The 16,534-nt window shown below is 57.3% G+C and overlaps 1 long non-coding RNA gene across 1 annotated transcript in view; it reads left to right on the top strand.

The window, feature by feature from the left end:
• Positions 1 to 899: 899 nt before the first annotated feature.
• The window catches only part of LOC102766734, a 20,767-nt gene continuing 5,132 nt past the window's right edge, over positions 900 to 16,534 (top strand). Inside the window, exons 1-2 of the long non-coding RNA XR_001513747.1 lie at positions 900 to 1,595; positions 4,869 to 5,002. This is a non-coding gene — a long non-coding RNA (uncharacterized LOC102766734). The remainder of the gene's footprint in view (positions 1,596 to 4,868; positions 5,003 to 16,534) is intronic.

Genomic DNA, 16,534 nt, shown 5'->3' on the forward strand with positions numbered 1-16,534 from the left:
TGTGAATGCTGGTACATCAAACCATTCTGTGATGATTCAAATTATGTTGTAATGTAACCTCTATTATCCTTTTTGTGGAGCTTAACTTTTTTTTTAAACATTTTTAGTTCAAAAATTTCTTCAAATAGTTATCTGACTAACCACTCTATCTTACCCTTCATATCAACTGATAATCTGTTTCCTATGTATTCAACTATTCAAATGTTTTTTCATAACAGTTTTTAAATAGAATAACTCATTAATTATGGCAGCATTTCAATGCAGAAGAATTAGACATACATTTATATTCAACTTATTTATAGAATTAAAACATATTCTATACACAAGGAGATACTCCAAAATACATCTAAAATGATGACTTATACTTGAAGGTAAATATTCTAATATTGTGCTAATTATTACTGACATTTTGGTGCTAATTAGATATGACAGTGACTCTCAAGGTCACACAATTATTGACTGTCACAAACTCATGGATGCCAGGAGTTATGTTGAAGCATGCCTGTGGCTCTCTGGCCTTCTCAAGTCTGAGGCTCAATACCAAGGCCAAAACTAGTTCCCAGCCCATGCATACCATCCCCCATTTCTCAGGGGGTCTTCTACCAAAATGAATGTGTGAACCAAGAAAGAAGAAAGCATGAGATTCAGGCAACACAAGGTCCAGCTTAACGGAGGGAGGAAGCAAATCTCTAGTTGATGGTGAAAGGCTTTGGGTCCACAGCTGTGAAACAGGTGTAGCCGGCAGCCAGTCCAGAGGATCCAGAGATAGAGCTCCAGGAAGCTGAACTTGATAGAATATCTGATGTGTCTGAGGGGCAGGGGAAGTGGGGAAGGGTTAGATGGAGAGGTGAGAGCTGAGGTTAGGGTTAGGGTTAGGGTTAGAGTTAGGGTTAAGGTTAGTGATAGCTATGGAAACTTGTGTCAGACACACACTCTACGAGCCTCTTCTAGCTGTTGCTGCAGTGGGCCAGCCAGCAGTCCCCAGAGTTTGTGTACTCCCATCACGGCCAGTGTTGGGTGAGACCCTTTGCCACGGGGGGTGGGACCTAGGCAGCCCAAGAAGAGACCGGATAATGCAACCTGGACGTGCCTGGAAATACATTCACAGTGAGAAAACATACCGAAGTGAGAGACCAGAGACAGGAAGGAGGCGACAGATGAATTCTCTTTCCTTCTCTTCCATGGCGGATTGCAAAGATGTGGTTTCACCTTGCAGCTCGCTCAGTTGGAGAAATCGCAGGTGCAATTGAACATACCTGGCCACGCCACCGGCTGCAGCTCCTCATGGCTCTGGTGTCACCACGGTGGTGACACACCACTTTGCATTGTTGCCCGTCTTCAAAAGATACATTTAAAAACACATTTCCAGTGCTAGTTATGACAAAGGGCAAGACTGTGGTTGTGTTGCTGTTCACTCTAAGGTGGAGTTAGGGTGTCTGTTTCACTGCTAAGGGAACTTGCAGTTTTCTGGAGTAATTGTGCCTTTTTCTGTCTCCTCTAGCTCAGGTGATCTGCCTGTGATGCTCCTCAAAGGAGTGAACGTCTCATCAGAACTTCCTGCAGTCAGCAGGGGGCCTGCATCACCTGCAGTGATGGTGAGGAGCCCCCGGCTGCTGCTGCGTGAGTCAGACCCAGCCTGCACCCTCACTCCGAGGCCACTGAGCACCAGACACGGGGCTTCCCCCTGCCCAGGTGGACTCTGCCCTGCCCTGGCGGGAGTCCAGCTGCTGGCAGCTCTGGCAGCCGCTGCAAATCAGAAGCCAGGGCCATGGACGGAGCTGCTTGAAAGCACCCTCTCGGGCGGGAGCTTCTGTTGTGCCGGCCAAGAAGCCTCGTGGTTTCCCAGGACGGCGCTGTCCAGACTGGTGGCTGGAGTTGCCCAGGGCACAGACCCATCGGAGGGAGGGATTGCGTTAGCCTGGGAGGAGGTACCCACTAAGCGCCAGATGCCCCGCTCGGCCTTTGTGAGCACGGTCGCTAACCCCACAACAACTTGGCAGGTTTGTAAGTCTTGTTCTGTCCTGGAGATGAGAACCTGGCGTTCAGAGAGGTCAAGTAACTGGCCAAAGGCACAGAGCACTAACTGGGGGATCAAAGATCCATCCATCCATCCATCCATCCACCCATCCAGTGCCCCATGTTTCCCACTAACATCCCACTGGCCCCCTTCCAGGAGCAGGCCAGGCAGTGGTGCTGGATGCTGAGAACAAGCAATTGGTGCAGAGGTTCCCGGGGAGAAGGGTCCCAGCATCTGTCTGCTCCCAGATCACTGCCACAGCCGGGGCTAGGGGACAGCTCAAGCCAACGGCAGCACCTGTGAGGCTCCGGCAAAGGGCTTCATCATTGTCATCATCACGGCTGTCATTGTGGTTTGGCTGCACGCTCCACAGCCGATGAATGCCTTGCACATCCCTCCTTTTGTTTGAACTATAACACCTTGCCAAGGAGATGTTAACGATTCTCAGAATGAAACTCAGAAACGTCCTTCCTCCCACAATCTTCCTTCCCCGTGAGTGGTCAGGGTAGCCCCTCTGGGGGTGCGGGAGGGAGGAGCCAGCTCCCCACCTGGGCAGTGAGGAGCCCGGCCAGGTATCTGTGGACGGACGGATGGACGGATGGACGTGAGTCCTCAACCAGGTGAGGGCGGAAGATGCCAGGCCCCGGGGATCAGCTAGCATTTGAATTCAGCCGCAGAACAGCAAATATTGATTCAAGAAGCTGCCCAAAGGAGCTGACATTTTATAGTCAACAAATCAAACCCAGCCCTTCCCAGTGCCCCTGGGCACAGGCCCTTCCTCTCCAGGCTGCCAGGGCCCAGCTCTGCCACCGCCGTGGGAAGAGGAGTGAGAGCGGGTGGGAAAGGTCCACAGGGCCTGGCTGGTGTGCTCACTTCACCTTTCGAGGGGAGGAGGAGCCCCCCCTGTAGGGGTGGGACCTGGGGAACCAGCCAGCCAGCCTGACAGGTGTCAGAATCCCCTGGGACAGAGCAGGACCTGGGCTGAACCCAAAGGACAACAGACACACACCCCACACAGCTTCTTCCTGGGGTGGCTCTCTGCTCTGTAGCACGGCCTGGGGCCCCTCATTCATGGATGAGGAACTTGAGGTCCAAAGAGAACAGTGCCTCTCCAAGGTAAACAGCAGATGGACAACGAGACCCCCTCACCTTCTGTTCAGGCAGAAGGAGGGCCCAGGCAGCCGCAGTAAGCAGGCAGATGCTGCCCCTGCCCTCTGGCTCTGCCCACATGACTTGAACCTGCACTCACGCACCTGCCTGCATCCTTTGCTCCAGCAGGTCTCTGACCTGCAGTCACTCCCTTCCATAACCTCCTTGGAATGCTGCTCACCACTCCCGCCCGGCCCTCGCCGAGTGCTCCGAAGCACAGGCTGGTTCCCGGTCGCTGGCACTTAGGCGGCTGCGCCTGGGGTGCATCACCCTGGCCTTGTCTCAGTCCTTCCAGACCAAGAGCCCCAGCGAGAGCAGCGGCTGCGCAGGATCCATTCCTGTTGCCTCAAAGAGCCTAGAAAAGTGCCTGGTGTTGAGCAGACCTTCAGTGTCTGTGCAATTGAATTAGAACAACCCAAGGCACTCGATGCAGAAACCCAGGAGCAAATTCGGCTGTGTGTGAACCAGGGAGGAGGCCGAGGAGCCCGGGCGGCCCACGGCAGGAAGGAGGCGTGTTCCTTCTCTGCTAGCTCAGGCTCAGCCTGCTCCTCGCCCATCCACCCATCGCGGAGGGGTTGAGCCTCTGTGTGGGTCAGCCCTGGCTGGGTGCCATGAAGGCAAAGGCAGGGAACTCACGCTCTGCATTCCGTGTGGAGCTTCTGGAGTACGCGGGCATCCTGGCCAGGGACCCAGAGGCACTGGAGGGTGCATTTTCCCGGTCCAGTGATGAGGTGTTTGCATGGAGCTAGCTCAGGGCAGAGGTGGTACAAACCCCTCTGAGCTGGGCACACAGTGCAGATTTCATCACCTACATGAGACCCTCTAGGAATCTCTCTTGTCCTAAGCAGGCAGTTCTGTGGCCTAAGGCCATAGGGCCACCCAGGGATCAGTAGTGGGGGAGCTCCCTACTCTCCACAGGAGGCCTCCATATATGGTAAGGGTGTGTCCAAGGCGACTGTCCCCCCTGTCACCAATTCTCAGACATCAGGAAGGGAAGAAAGGACATGCGGACCAGCAGTTGATCTTTAGGAAGTTGACCCAGGAGCATTTGTTTTTTGATCATATCTGGTCTGCCTAAACTTTGTCATGTGGCCATACCTACCACAAAGGCCTCTGGGAAATGTAGTTTCTTGTGGGGCAGCCACACATCCAGCTTAAACTTGGCAAGGTTTATTGTTCAAATGAAAAAGAGAGTATGGATACTGGGGATAGTTGGTGGTCTCGGACTTACTCCCACCCACCCTGAACAGTGCCTGGTTCTCCTCATGGGCCTTCCATGCCTCCCCCCGCCCCCGCCCCCAGCTGGATCGCCAGCCACCATCCAGCTCTGAATGACCTTGGGCGTCCTTTTCCTCATCTGTAAAAGAAGAGTTTCAGACCACGGATCACTGAGGTTCCTTCCAGCACTGCCACTTGACGTCCGTGGTTACAGGCGAGTTATTCAACCTCTCTGGGTATCAATTTCCTCATCTAGAAAAGAGAGATTAAGATAGTTCTGACCTCAGAGGCTTGTTGTGAAATCATCCCGGGTTATGCCTGACATATAAGAAATAATCAATAAGTGCTTGCTATAATCAAAATAATCTGAGTTCCGTCTGTCATTTCCTTAGGAAGAATCTGATGTACTGGCTCATACCGAGGCCTCACACAGGGTCAGTAAGTACTTGGCACAATCCCTGCTCTAATCCTCCCTCTGTAACAGGAACAGACGTCTTTAATCCATCAAGACGTTCTCCGTGTGAGCCAGGAGCCAGCCTCACAGGCCTCCATGCAGCCCCGCCAATCAACCCAAGATGGCACCCCCTCCTCCAGGAAGCCTCCTTGCTTCAGCCCCAGGTATGCGCCCTGCCGCCTGCACATGCTCCTCTCGTGCTTGTGTTATGCTCGCCTGTGATTTCCTTTTTGCCTGCCTGTGCCCCAGTTAGACTGAGGGCTGCTTTGGTCTCTCCAAGATCCAGCCCAGTGCCTGGAACATTGTATATATTGAAACAATGGATGCTAGACCCTGGGGCTGGCAAGTGGAGATGTTTAGGGGTGGGCAGTGGCTACGGGACCATCTCACAGAAGACCATGTTCCCTGCCTCTGGAAGCTGCCACAGGAGCTGTGGGGCGGGTCTCCCAGCCCAATGGCCCCTGCAGGGCAAGCTGGACACTCCCAAGGAATCTGGGGCAGCCAGCACATGTGGGGACTGAACCAGGCCAGTGAACATGGTGGCCCCATGATTTCTCTGAGGGACCTGCCCTCCCTAGGGCCTGTGCTGTCGGCCTGCACCTCAGGCTCCAGGCTGCAGGGCGACTCCCAAGTGAGCCAGGCACCTGCTTTCTACTCCAACAGACTGACACTCAGTATCACCTTGGCGACATAGAGCATGAGGGGGAGGGGAGCGGGGGACCTGCCACCTGCCTGGTTACCCCAGAGAGGTGCTCGCTGCTGGGGCTCAGGCCGGCGGGGTAGGGGCTGTGGGCACACTGTCCCTGAGCTGCGTGGGGTGCCCACTCCTCTATGGAAGACAGGACTTTTTCTCACTGATCTCTTAATAAGCCTTTACGAGGTTCAGAAGGTTAACGTTGAAGGGAACAGCCGTGTTTATCTTTCGTTTTCTGTCTGATTTCTTCAGTGGCCTTTATGGGTAGGAAGTTCTTTACCATTCAAACCGGCCCATGCTTCTCTGGTTTCCTGCGACAGCTTCACCTCTACCTCAGCGTTGGCCCAGCCCGCCCCGGGTTGGCAGGTGGCTGAATGCTCCTGGGCTTCTGTTTCCCCAGAGCGAGGGGGTTGGGCTAAACCAGACCTTCCCAACGCCGTCCGACATGCTTCGTGGAAAACGGGTTTCCTGGGCAAAGACGTTTGGAAAATGCAGGTTGCATCAAAAGTTCTGAGAAATCATACAATAAAACAGCGATTTGCAACCGGTGTGCCGCCAGAATTTTGACAACACGTAATACCTGCCTGTTTGGTCAGGGGCACGACCTCTTTTCCGGCTCAGGGGATGCCTCGTTACCTGTGGTCACCCCCTTCCACAGAGGAGCGAAGGGAGGCTCTCCCACCAGCTGTTTTAAGCCTGATTTTGTCCTCATTAAACTTTAACCCCATTGTTCAATGGTCTCTGAAGAGACGGTCGGAGGTCATAATATTGCCGTGGGCTTGCTCCTCCTTCAGCTGTCCCCCTAGTAGTTGACATTTGTTCCTGTTTTACCTTAAAATGCGAACAACGCAATGATGGACAAACTTGCCCGTTTTGCATGTTTTATTTCCCGGAGGTAGATTTCTGGAAGTGGCGTCACCGGGTGAGAGGATGTAAACTCGTTACTGTTCGTCCTGTGTGTTGTCAAGCAGGTTTCCAGAAAAGAAAGGCCGAGCCCCCCACACCCCTGAGCAGTGTGGGCCGCGCCAGCCGAGGTGGACCAGTGACCCGCTAGGGCCTCCGTCCTGTTCTCATCCACTGGGACGACCCCTGAAACGGACCTGACCCAGCCTCGCACTCATGAAAACAGGTTAACCAGTAACTGGAAGCAGTCAGTCCCATAGACCCGTGGAAATCCCCGGACCCTTTCCCACAGAACCTAATTGTCATAGGTAATAAATCCAGAGGGAGTGGCGAGTCCTGCCAGCACTCTGGCGTCAGCAGCTCTGTGCTGCGGTCTCAGGTGTCATCTGCTGGGACAACGCCAGTCCTGGTGAGAAATATGGGGCTTGGGGTCTGTCGTCATCACGCCAGGCAATCATCATCATTCCCAACATGGACTGAGTATTTACTCAGGACATTGTGCGGATTAACTAGTCCAGTTCTGATAATAATCCTAGGAGAGAGGCTTTCTCACTATGCCCATTGTGGCAGTGGGATGAGGAAACGAAGGCACAGAAAGGTTGAGTAACTTGTCTGAGGTCACACAGTAAGTAGGTTGTGAAGACCCAGGGGATGGGGCTGAGACAGGGGAAGCAGTGGGCCTGTGCTCTGCAGCTGAGGAGTGAGCAGGCAAGCTCCTAAACTCCCAGAAACTCCGAAACTGTCTGAAAACCAGGACCCTGACAGTTTCCAGTGAGGTAAGGTGGTGCCTGCTGTCCTGGCCTGTCCCTGAGCCTCCCCAGCTGCTGTTCCTCCCGCAGCCGCCTCTTCTTCCTTAGCTCTCTATGCGGAGGGCTGCCCGAGCCTGGACCCAGCTTCCCCAGCGCCTGCCTTTTGCATAGGACGCAGCTCTGTCACCTTTGGGCCTCTGAGGATCATGTCCCCCTTCTGTAGGGGTCCCTCTCCCCAGCCCGACCTCCCCGTAGCCTGTGGCTTTATCTACTCCACTCTTTTTAAAAAATATATATTTTATTGATTTTTTACAGAGAGGAAGGGAGAGGGATAGAGAGTTAGAAACATTGATGAGAGAGAAACATCGACCAGCTGCCTCCTGCACACTCCCTACTGGGGATGTGCCCACAACCAAGGTACATGCCCTTGGCCGGAATCGAACCTGGGACCCTTAAGACCGCAGGCCGACACTCTATCCACTGAGCCAAACCGGTTAGGGCTATCTACTCCACTTATCTACTCCACTCTTGACCCGCGCCCCCCATCCAGACCTTTCCTCCAGCCCACAAAGGGGGCAGCAGAGCAGGGTGAGGCTCAGGAATGTACTGGTCCTGGTGGGAAATGCATGTCTCCTGTGGATCCAGCTGCAAAGTACATATGAAGCAATTATTTACCAAAGGAAAAGGCAGTAAAGGAGCTCAACAAATATTTGCTGAATGGGGACCACAAACGCCACTTTCCGTGGTGCACACTCAGAAGCGTCTCCCATGGGAAAGCACTCTGACTCTGAGGGCCCTGCACATGTGCACGGGAGCCCTGAGCCCTGACCCGCAGTGAGACACAGGAGCCTCTGGGGAGGAAGTGTCTGGTGCAGTGACTTCCAGTGAGTCCATGGCAGCTGGTGTCGAGGCTGATGTGCTAAGCACCCCAAAGGGACTCGGGAGGCACTGGAGTGAGTAAATGCCCACAGTCCCTGTGCTAGAGGGGCTTCTCTGAGCGTCAGGCCTTGAGGACCATGTCCCCGAGCTCACTGCCCTGGGACGCAACTGCTGGATACCTGCCTGGGAACCTCAGGGAGGGTGGAGGTGGGGTGGGGGGGTGGAGCAGGAAGGAGGCAGCTTTTATCCAATCATAGAGCCCATCTCAGACCAGAGGCACCAGCGTTTGTGCCCAGGATGGGGAGGGCTTCCCTCCCTCCCAGGCTTCCACCAGCCATTCCAGAGAAGGTCGCCCCTCCTGACTCCCAAAGGGATGCTGGGGTCTCGGGGGTAACTGCTGAGGATCGCAAATAGCCTGGTGACCTGAGGTCCGAGATTCACTCACACACACACACACACACGCACGCACGCACGCACGCACGCACATGCACGTACGCACAACGGGTTTTGTGGGTGGCACATCCTGCAGCTCCAGGCCACTGGAGACAAAGTCCTGCTCATCCCTGCAGGCTCATGAGTCCAGGGACGACTTGTGGGGAGATGGACAAAGGGTAGGCGAGCGTTTGGAGGGGCATCTCCGGAACAGGCTGGAAGAGCAACGCCCCGGAGACTGGACTCGAGGACGCTAGCTTGGAGGCAGTGGTGGCCGAGACTGAGCTAGGGCAGTGGGTCCAAGAGAGAGGACTCGGTGAGGGCAGCACGGGTGGTGGAGCACGTGGATGGTCGGTTGTGCTGGGGTCTGGGAGGCCAGGGCGGCAGGCAGTGCCCGGGCAGATTGGAGCCATTGCCCACCTGCTGGCTCTGCTCGCGGGCGGTGGGGACAGATGGAGTCAGGCCTGGGGCTGGGGGCCCTGGGTGAGAGACCCAGGGGGTCGGGGTCACGCCTGGCTCCGTTTCCCCTCCTGGGCCACTTCTCCCGCTGCCTGGGCCACACTCTGTTTTTAAATGCTTCATGTTGCTGGCGGTTCAGACCTCCATCTGTTGTGACGTCTTTCTCACACAGGAACCGGCAGGTGACTTCCCAGTCCCTCCTGACGTTTCCTTCTGATTCACCCTTCCTGAGGCTGTGTGACCTTGGGACCTTGACTTGATGTTTACCTTAAATGTTTATCTGAGTCCACATCGGGCTTGGTCTGGGGGTTTAGATTTGCTTTGCTGGGAGGCGGGGAGGGGGCCTGAAGGGTTAGTCAAAATATACTGTTGGTCTCCATTTCAGCGCCTTTCAGCTGAGCCTACACTCAGTGCCACGCTGTGTGACAGGAGCTGGGTACGTGGAGATGGGTAGGACATGCGCTCTCCCTGAGCAGAACAAGGGAAGATGACATAGGAGCCAATAAACCACCAGGCGGAGAGATACATAGAGGCAGAGCTCACTGCGGGACACTGAGACACCACCCAAGAGTGAGCTTGACAGTAGGAAGGAGTGTTCAGGGAACACCTTCTGGGGGAGGCGACATTTGAGCTGGGTTTTGAAGGATGCATAGAAGTTCACTCCTGGTCCATAGTAGGGAAGGTCGGCAGGCATTCCAGCAGGAGGAATCGCATCTGTAGGGCCTGGAGGACTGAATGGGCATGATGAGTACAGATGATGGTAATCAGTAAAGCCCTGCTGGGGGGCTGGGTGACTGAGAGTGACCCTGGGGAGAAGGCGTTCACCTGGGAGAACAGTGCAGGCAGCTCTTCGCTGAGCGCTCTGTAGCCTCAAGCTGCATGTGATGGGCGTGTCCTGGCATTCTGCATCATGCCATCTTTTGCCCAGGACCGTCTCTTGTCTTGCCCTCAACCTCCCCTGCCCCTGATTTTGGCCCTTCCATGACAGTCCAGCTCTGGGCACCTTTCCCAGCCACACTGCAGGGGCTGGAGCTGCTTCAGTGGTGCGTGGAGGGCAGGGGCCCCAGGAGGACTCAGCCAGGGGGCTGGTGGAGAGCTGTCTGTGGGTGGCAAGACCCAGCGCTGAGGCTGAGGCATAGAGAAGGAAGGAAGGGCAACCTCCCCCACCCCGACCACTGATCGCCAAGTGGGCGCCACCTTGGAGGGCACCTGGGTACCAGCAGGGCGGCTGGTCAGAATGAGGCATAAGAACCAGGGAGCCACACCCAGGGGTGGGGCAAAGGCACCAATGAGGGCTGCCTGCCCTGGGCAGCAGTGGGGAGCCTGCGGCCCCGTGGCGGGCAGAGCCTATGGCTACACCGTCTCCCTCTGATGTAGCCGGCAGAGGCTTTTGGAAAGCTGGGGCTGCCAGGGAGAGGGTGGGGGTGCGGGGACACCCAGCTCCACCCCCCGGGGATGGGGTGCTCACCCCTTGGACTGTTTGCCTCCGCACGGGGTGAAGGCTGGCATGTGTTGCTGGCCTGCTTCACACTGACAGCTGATATTTACGGTACTTGGGGCTTTCCCTCTGATGGGCACTGTGCTATGTGTTTTGAAAACGTTACCTCCTCTAATCTTCATACCCGCTCTGCATGGGAGGTGCTGTCCGCATCCCTACTTAGAGACGAGAAACCACGCACAGGGCAGTTGCACACAGAGCCAAGGCCATGGCCGGCAGCGAGGAGCCGTGTCCAGGACCAGCGCACGGTGCCCCCTCAGTTCTGAGTTGTGCCCACACTGCCTGCCTGCCCATCTGCGGCCCGGCCCCCACGTTCGCTGCAACAATGGCTGATGGGGAGTGGGCGGCACTGGGTCCCTGTCCGGGTGGGGGAACCTCTGAGCTAAGCCATCCTGCCCCACCCTCTCCCCTCGCCCACCCGCCCGACTGGTTAAGCAGAGGCGGGGCAGCTATGACTTGGGCCGCCCTCCTGGGCTGAGAAGCCACCGGGGGCTGAGTTCCGGAGATGCCCTTGGGACTGGGGACCCTCAGAGGCCCAGGGTACTTGGCTGTGGGCGAGGCACTGGCTCTTGCAGCCAGGCACTAATCCGAGAGGAATACTTGGTATTTCCAATCATTCCGGCTGGAATTAAACTTAAATCAGGCCCCAAAGCATAGCCAGGAGAATGTGAGCAACTTGCCAAAGAAACCAGGCCTGCGCAGAGGCTGGTCTGCTCCACAGGAAGTGTGTGCCGGAAAGCAGGAGGGGGAGGCGCGCACCCCTGCACTCCCAGGCACCCCCCATCCTCGGCCCTGCTATCTGGACGCGTCCCTGGTAAACCACCCAGTGGTCTGGAAACAGGCACCTCAGCCAGGGAGGCAGCCGGGGGTCAGAGCTCTGGGTCTCACCGGACTCTGCTGCTGTCACAGGTCCCTTTGCCCAGGGTCCCCTGGTTACAGTTGGTGGCATAGAAGCAGCCCAGTTTCATGGCTGGGAACATGGGCAATGCAGCCAGTGTGCCCAAACCTGACTCCATCCCCAGTGTGTGACCACGACTAGCCCATGACCCTCTGGGCCTCAGTTTCCTGGTTTGGAAACATGAGATAATTGGGTGTTTGTGAGCATGAGGTCGGTAAATACACGTGAGGAGCTGTGCCTGGCTTATGCGAGCACTGTGTGTGAGCTATTGTCATTCTCCTGGCCTCAGTTTCCTCACTAGCAAGATGAGGTTGGGGTGGCCCTTGACCCCCAAGGCCCTTCTCCAGGCGACGTTCTCTAGCCATGGACCAGGCCCTGCCCCCAGAAGAGCACTTCCTTCCCGGGGGAGGTGGGGAGAGACTGGCTGGGCAGAGAGAGAGCATGGCATGCTCCCCGAGCCGCAGCTCATCCAGCGGCTGTGTGTACAGGGAGCGTGTGCGTGTGTCTGTGTGTGCGTGTGCGTGTGCGTGTGTCCAGGTGGAGCGCAGACAGCCAGCGTTCGGTTCTCTGTGGAAGTGCAGATGGGAACACACCTGGGCAGGAGCCTGTCTGATGGGCAGGAGAGTGACCCAAACCTGCAGGGAGGGCTGAGGGGTAAGGTAGAGGGTGAAGATGTCCGGCAGAACCTAGAGGAGGAGCTGGAGAGTGGAGGCCGGGCCAGGTGCTCAGCGGGGGACACTGACCCCAACCTCTCTGAGGCTTTTATGTCACTACAAGGCAGGTGAGGCTCAGAGGAGCCCTCCCCACCCCCAAAGTCGTCAGTGGTCCCGTTTGGACTTCTGTCCGACCCCCAGGCCCGGGCTTTGGTGCTGTTCCAGGCTACCCCTTGTGGGAAGGCAGACAGACCCGAGAGGCTGCCACCGGCCCTCACTCTGCACGGCTCAGGTATGGGAGGCTCGCTGCCCAGGCAGCAGGCGGTGTTGGGTGGGCACCCGGCTCTGGGGGGCAGTGGTGGCAGCTCCAAGTGCTGAATGGCAGTGCCCCAGGCCTGGGGGAGGGAGGCTCTGCTGAGGGGAAGAGGGCCCGGACTCACGAAGCCAGGGTAGCCAGAGGCTCCAGCAGGGCAGCGAGGTGGGCAGGGAGCGGCCTATGCCTTCACCCGGGGTATTTACATTTTAGTTCTGTTTACAATGTGACTCCCTGGGCCACTCAGGTCCCTTTCTGAGCCTCCGTTTGCACATGGGCCCTGGCCCCAACCCTGGCCTCGCGGGAAGAAGCGTGTGGCGTCGGGGTTAAGAGCACAGCCTTGACACCTCAGCCTTGACCCTCAGCAGCTGCGTGGCTCTGGGCCTGTCACAGCCTCTCAGCCTCAGTCTTCGTCTGCGTGAAATGGGATTACCGTGGTCTCTGCCTCAAGGGCCGCTGTATTAACTCAAATCATCCCCACGAAACACTGAGAACAGCACTTGGCACAAAGAAAGGGCTTGTAAGTCCTCGTTACTGTTGCAGTTGCTGCGTTTTCATAAGGCTGTCCCTCTGGAGAGCTCGCACAGAGGCAGTGCTGAGCTGCAGGGAGGTCTGCGGGAGGGAGCGGGTCTATAATTGTTTGCACCCATTCATGCCCTTCTTCCCTTTGAGATAACACGTTTCACCTCATTGACTTTGGACTTGACTGTGAGACAGGGACTGTGAAGATGCGATGATGTTCTCCAGGCCTCAGCAGAGGTCAAAACGTAGCGAGAGGGTTTCCACATCGCACTTGCTTGTTTCCTCTGTCACGGAAGGGGTTGCCCCCGAGGGGCCGCCCCTCCAGCCTGGGCCCTGGAATGAGAAGTCGTGGGTAGAGCCACCAGGGCCACAGTTGACTGTCAGCCGCATGGGATGTGAGCGAGAAAGCCAGGTTGGTTGTTGTGAGCCCCTGAGCGTTGGGGCTGCTCGTTACCTCAGCCACACGGACCCATACTGACAGGATTAAGAGGAAGGGCCTCCGAGGAGGGGTCCCATGACCTACTGGAGCGGAGGAAACAGGGCTTGGAAGCTGACGTGAAGGAAGTGATGGGAGCAGACAAAACCCGGCATACACAGGCTGGCACGCATGTGCACACACATGAAACACAAGGGAACTCCCCACACCATCTGCCCTTCTTTCCCACCAGATGGACAGCAGCAGGTCGCTGGAGGGAGCTCGCTTTCCTGCAGGGTCCCCTAACCCACCCCCACTGGCCTGGAGCTAGCAGACTTAATATTGCATGATACTCAAGTCCCTCTGGAACTTTCAGCAAATTATGTCAGAAAGATAGGCCTAAAAATCTCTATTAAGTTGCCTCAAGTAGAATTATGTAACTATGCTCAACTGCCTAGATTTTGAACACCCCTACCCCCACCCCCCAGCCCGGGCGCCTCCCTTGCTCCTGGCCCTGATTCCTGGGTCGCTCTCCCTGAGCAAGTCCAAGAAGCCCTTTGCATTGGCCTCTGTTTTGTTTGCTTTCGCTTGTGCCATCCTGCTGTGGGCAGGGAGGAGGCGAGCCAACATCAGCCGCTGCCACAGACCAAGGGCAACATTTCCTGGCCTCCGGTTGGGATGTGGTTCCCTTCCCGTGGCTCGTCCTCCCAGAGCCAGGTCTGTAAATGGTTGGCTGCTGCGCTCTCTCCGGCTCTGCGGAGGTTTGTCTCAGAGTGGGCCCTGCGGTCTCTGCTCCGTGGCCTGCCCTCCGGCCCCCGCAGGCCTCCCGGTGGGCACCGTGGCCGGGCAGGCTCTGCCATCTTGCTTTGGGAAGAGGGGCTGTGCGTGAAGCCTGACCTCACTGGCCTGGGAAAGGTTTCCATTCGGAGCACTTTCCACCCAGGAGGCAAAGCAAACATCTGGCCACACAGTCCCCTTGGCCCCTGCCAGCCACCCCACTCGGGGATTCCAGGCAAATTCCATCATTTCTCCATTTCCTTTCCTCCCCGTCTAGCGGAGCCTGGGCCGCTCTGTCTTCCCTCCCGTCCGGGAGCCATTCACAGCCTCTCCCTGTGTCTGCCCCGGCCCTGACGGGAGTTTTCCTGTGGCTTCTGTGGCCGCCACCCTGTCATTCACCACCCAGTGCTGCAGGCTCCCCGGCACTAAGGACTCTCCCAGCCAATCTCGGCCCAGTGTGGTCGCTCCAGGCAATTATCACCAAGGCCTTGGAGAAGCTGCGTCCTTGGCCCAGCAGCTCCCAGCCCCCACCCAGTTCCTGGCAGCTCGGTCCTTGCATTGGGTGCTTTGGGTGCAAGGACCAGGCACTCAGCGGCCTCAGGCGTTGCCTGCAGGACGGAGGCTAGGGCGGCCCAGCAGGGCTGTGGGGGCCTCCATTCAGCCCCACAGTCGGGGCCCCTTTGCTGGTGTGGCATCCTGTCTACATCGTCCTTTTCTCATCCTTTTCTCGGCCGCTGCTCCTGTGGCTGCTCCCCAGGCTCTCTCCTCTCTTCTCCATCACACATGCTTCCTCATGGGGTCTCATCTGCCTGCTCATGGGGTCTCATGCTCTGTGGCCTATGCCGACAGGAGCCGTCTCTGTGCAGCTGCTCTGGAGACCCCCTGAGAGGAGGCACTTGGGGCATCCCTGGCACCTAGTCCTGCTGGACAGAGGCCTGGGCCAGGCCACCTGGCAGGTCTCTGATGTCCCCATGACCAGCCCATCGACGGTTCTCTTGGAGTCGGGTGCCGAGCCCCAGACCAGCTGGCTCTGTATGGCCAGCTGTGTGCTGGCCTGAGCCACAGCACGGCAGCCAGCAGCTCAGGAACTGCCTGTGGTGGCTCCGTCCCGAATGTGGGGTGGGGGGGCACTTGCGGACTCCCGCCATCGGATGGCACCAAGAGCGCCTTTAGCTGTCCCGCTTAGGACACCCATCTGTCTCCTGCTGCTCAACACACACTTCCAATAGGGCAGCTCCTCACGTGTGCCCGGCTCCCCCGGTCCAGAGACAGGGTGGGAGCCTGTGGAAATAGCCTGGGGCTGGCTGCGGAGGCTGTGGACTGGGCGGGCCCTGAGAATGGATGGGTGGGGAGGCGCAGGGTCGGGGGTGCGCGGGAGGCTGGACTGGCTGGCAGAGTGGAGACCGGACCGCGTCTGGGAAGATGGGGCTCTCCATGGGTGATTTCAGGAGGGCAGAGGAACGGCAGGGCCTGGAGCCAGGGGCAGATGGTCAGCCCAAGGGCACCGGGTGGTTGATGGTCTGAGAGCCTGGCGCCGTGGCCGTGCGGTGTGAGCTTGGCCTCGGGTCCCACAGCCCAGCTTCACTTCCCAGCTTTGCCACCTGCTAGCTCGCTGACCTCGGCCAATCGCTAATCTCTGCGCCCAATCTCCCAATCTCCTGATCTGTCCCAGGGGAATAATAAGGCTCCGCCGTGACCCCCTAAGGCGATGTAGGCAGAGGGCACCACACTACGTCCAGCGGCAGCCAGGCCTGGGCTAGTAGGGACGACGCTTTTGCAACTAACGTTACAGATAAAGTAATAGTAATGCCAATCAGCCCTAGCCGGTTTGCTCAGTGGATAGAGCGTCGGCCTGTAGACTGAAGGGTCCCGGTTTCAATTCTGGTCAAGGGCACATGCCCGGATTGTGGGCTCAATCCCCAGTGTGGGGTGTGCAGGAGGCAGCCAATCAATGATTTTCTCTCATCTCCCTTCCTCTCTGAAATCAATAAAAATACATATTTTTAAAAAATAATGCCATTCACAGGGACCAGGAGCCTAGAATGGTTGGGTCTCGCGCTTGGCGATTTAGGCACCGGAGCTCGGATGGAGAAGGGGTTCCCAGAGCTGGGAGCTGGGCCTTGGGGACCCTGGCCTGTGTCTGGGGTCTCAGGAAGGTCTCGAGGCCTGTGTGGGGGCCGGGGCAGCTCTCAGGCCAGCCTGGCTGAAGGACTGGCGTGGACGAACCTCCTGGCACTGAATTTGACTCAGCCGTGAGGAGCCCAGGCAGAGGTGACAGAGGTGACAGGGAAGGGACCTGCTGCTGGCCCCTGTCCCATGCAGGGCCCCAAGGCTCAGTAACCCGCTGACAAGCCTGGGGAAGAAGCAGCAGTTGGAGCCACGCCCACAGCAGGGCTCAGGCTTGGCTGAAGGTTCTAGTGACCTTGGGGCTCCCCGTCCCCCTAGAGACCGAGGTGGCAGTTTCTACCAGTGGAGACGTTTCTTCAGCCTCTCCTCTGCGTGGA

Source organism: Myotis davidii, unplaced genomic scaffold (genome assembly GCF_000327345.1).
Source record: "Myotis davidii unplaced genomic scaffold, ASM32734v1 scaffold217, whole genome shotgun sequence".
Classification (NCBI taxonomy): domain Eukaryota; kingdom Metazoa; phylum Chordata; class Mammalia; order Chiroptera; family Vespertilionidae; genus Myotis; species Myotis davidii.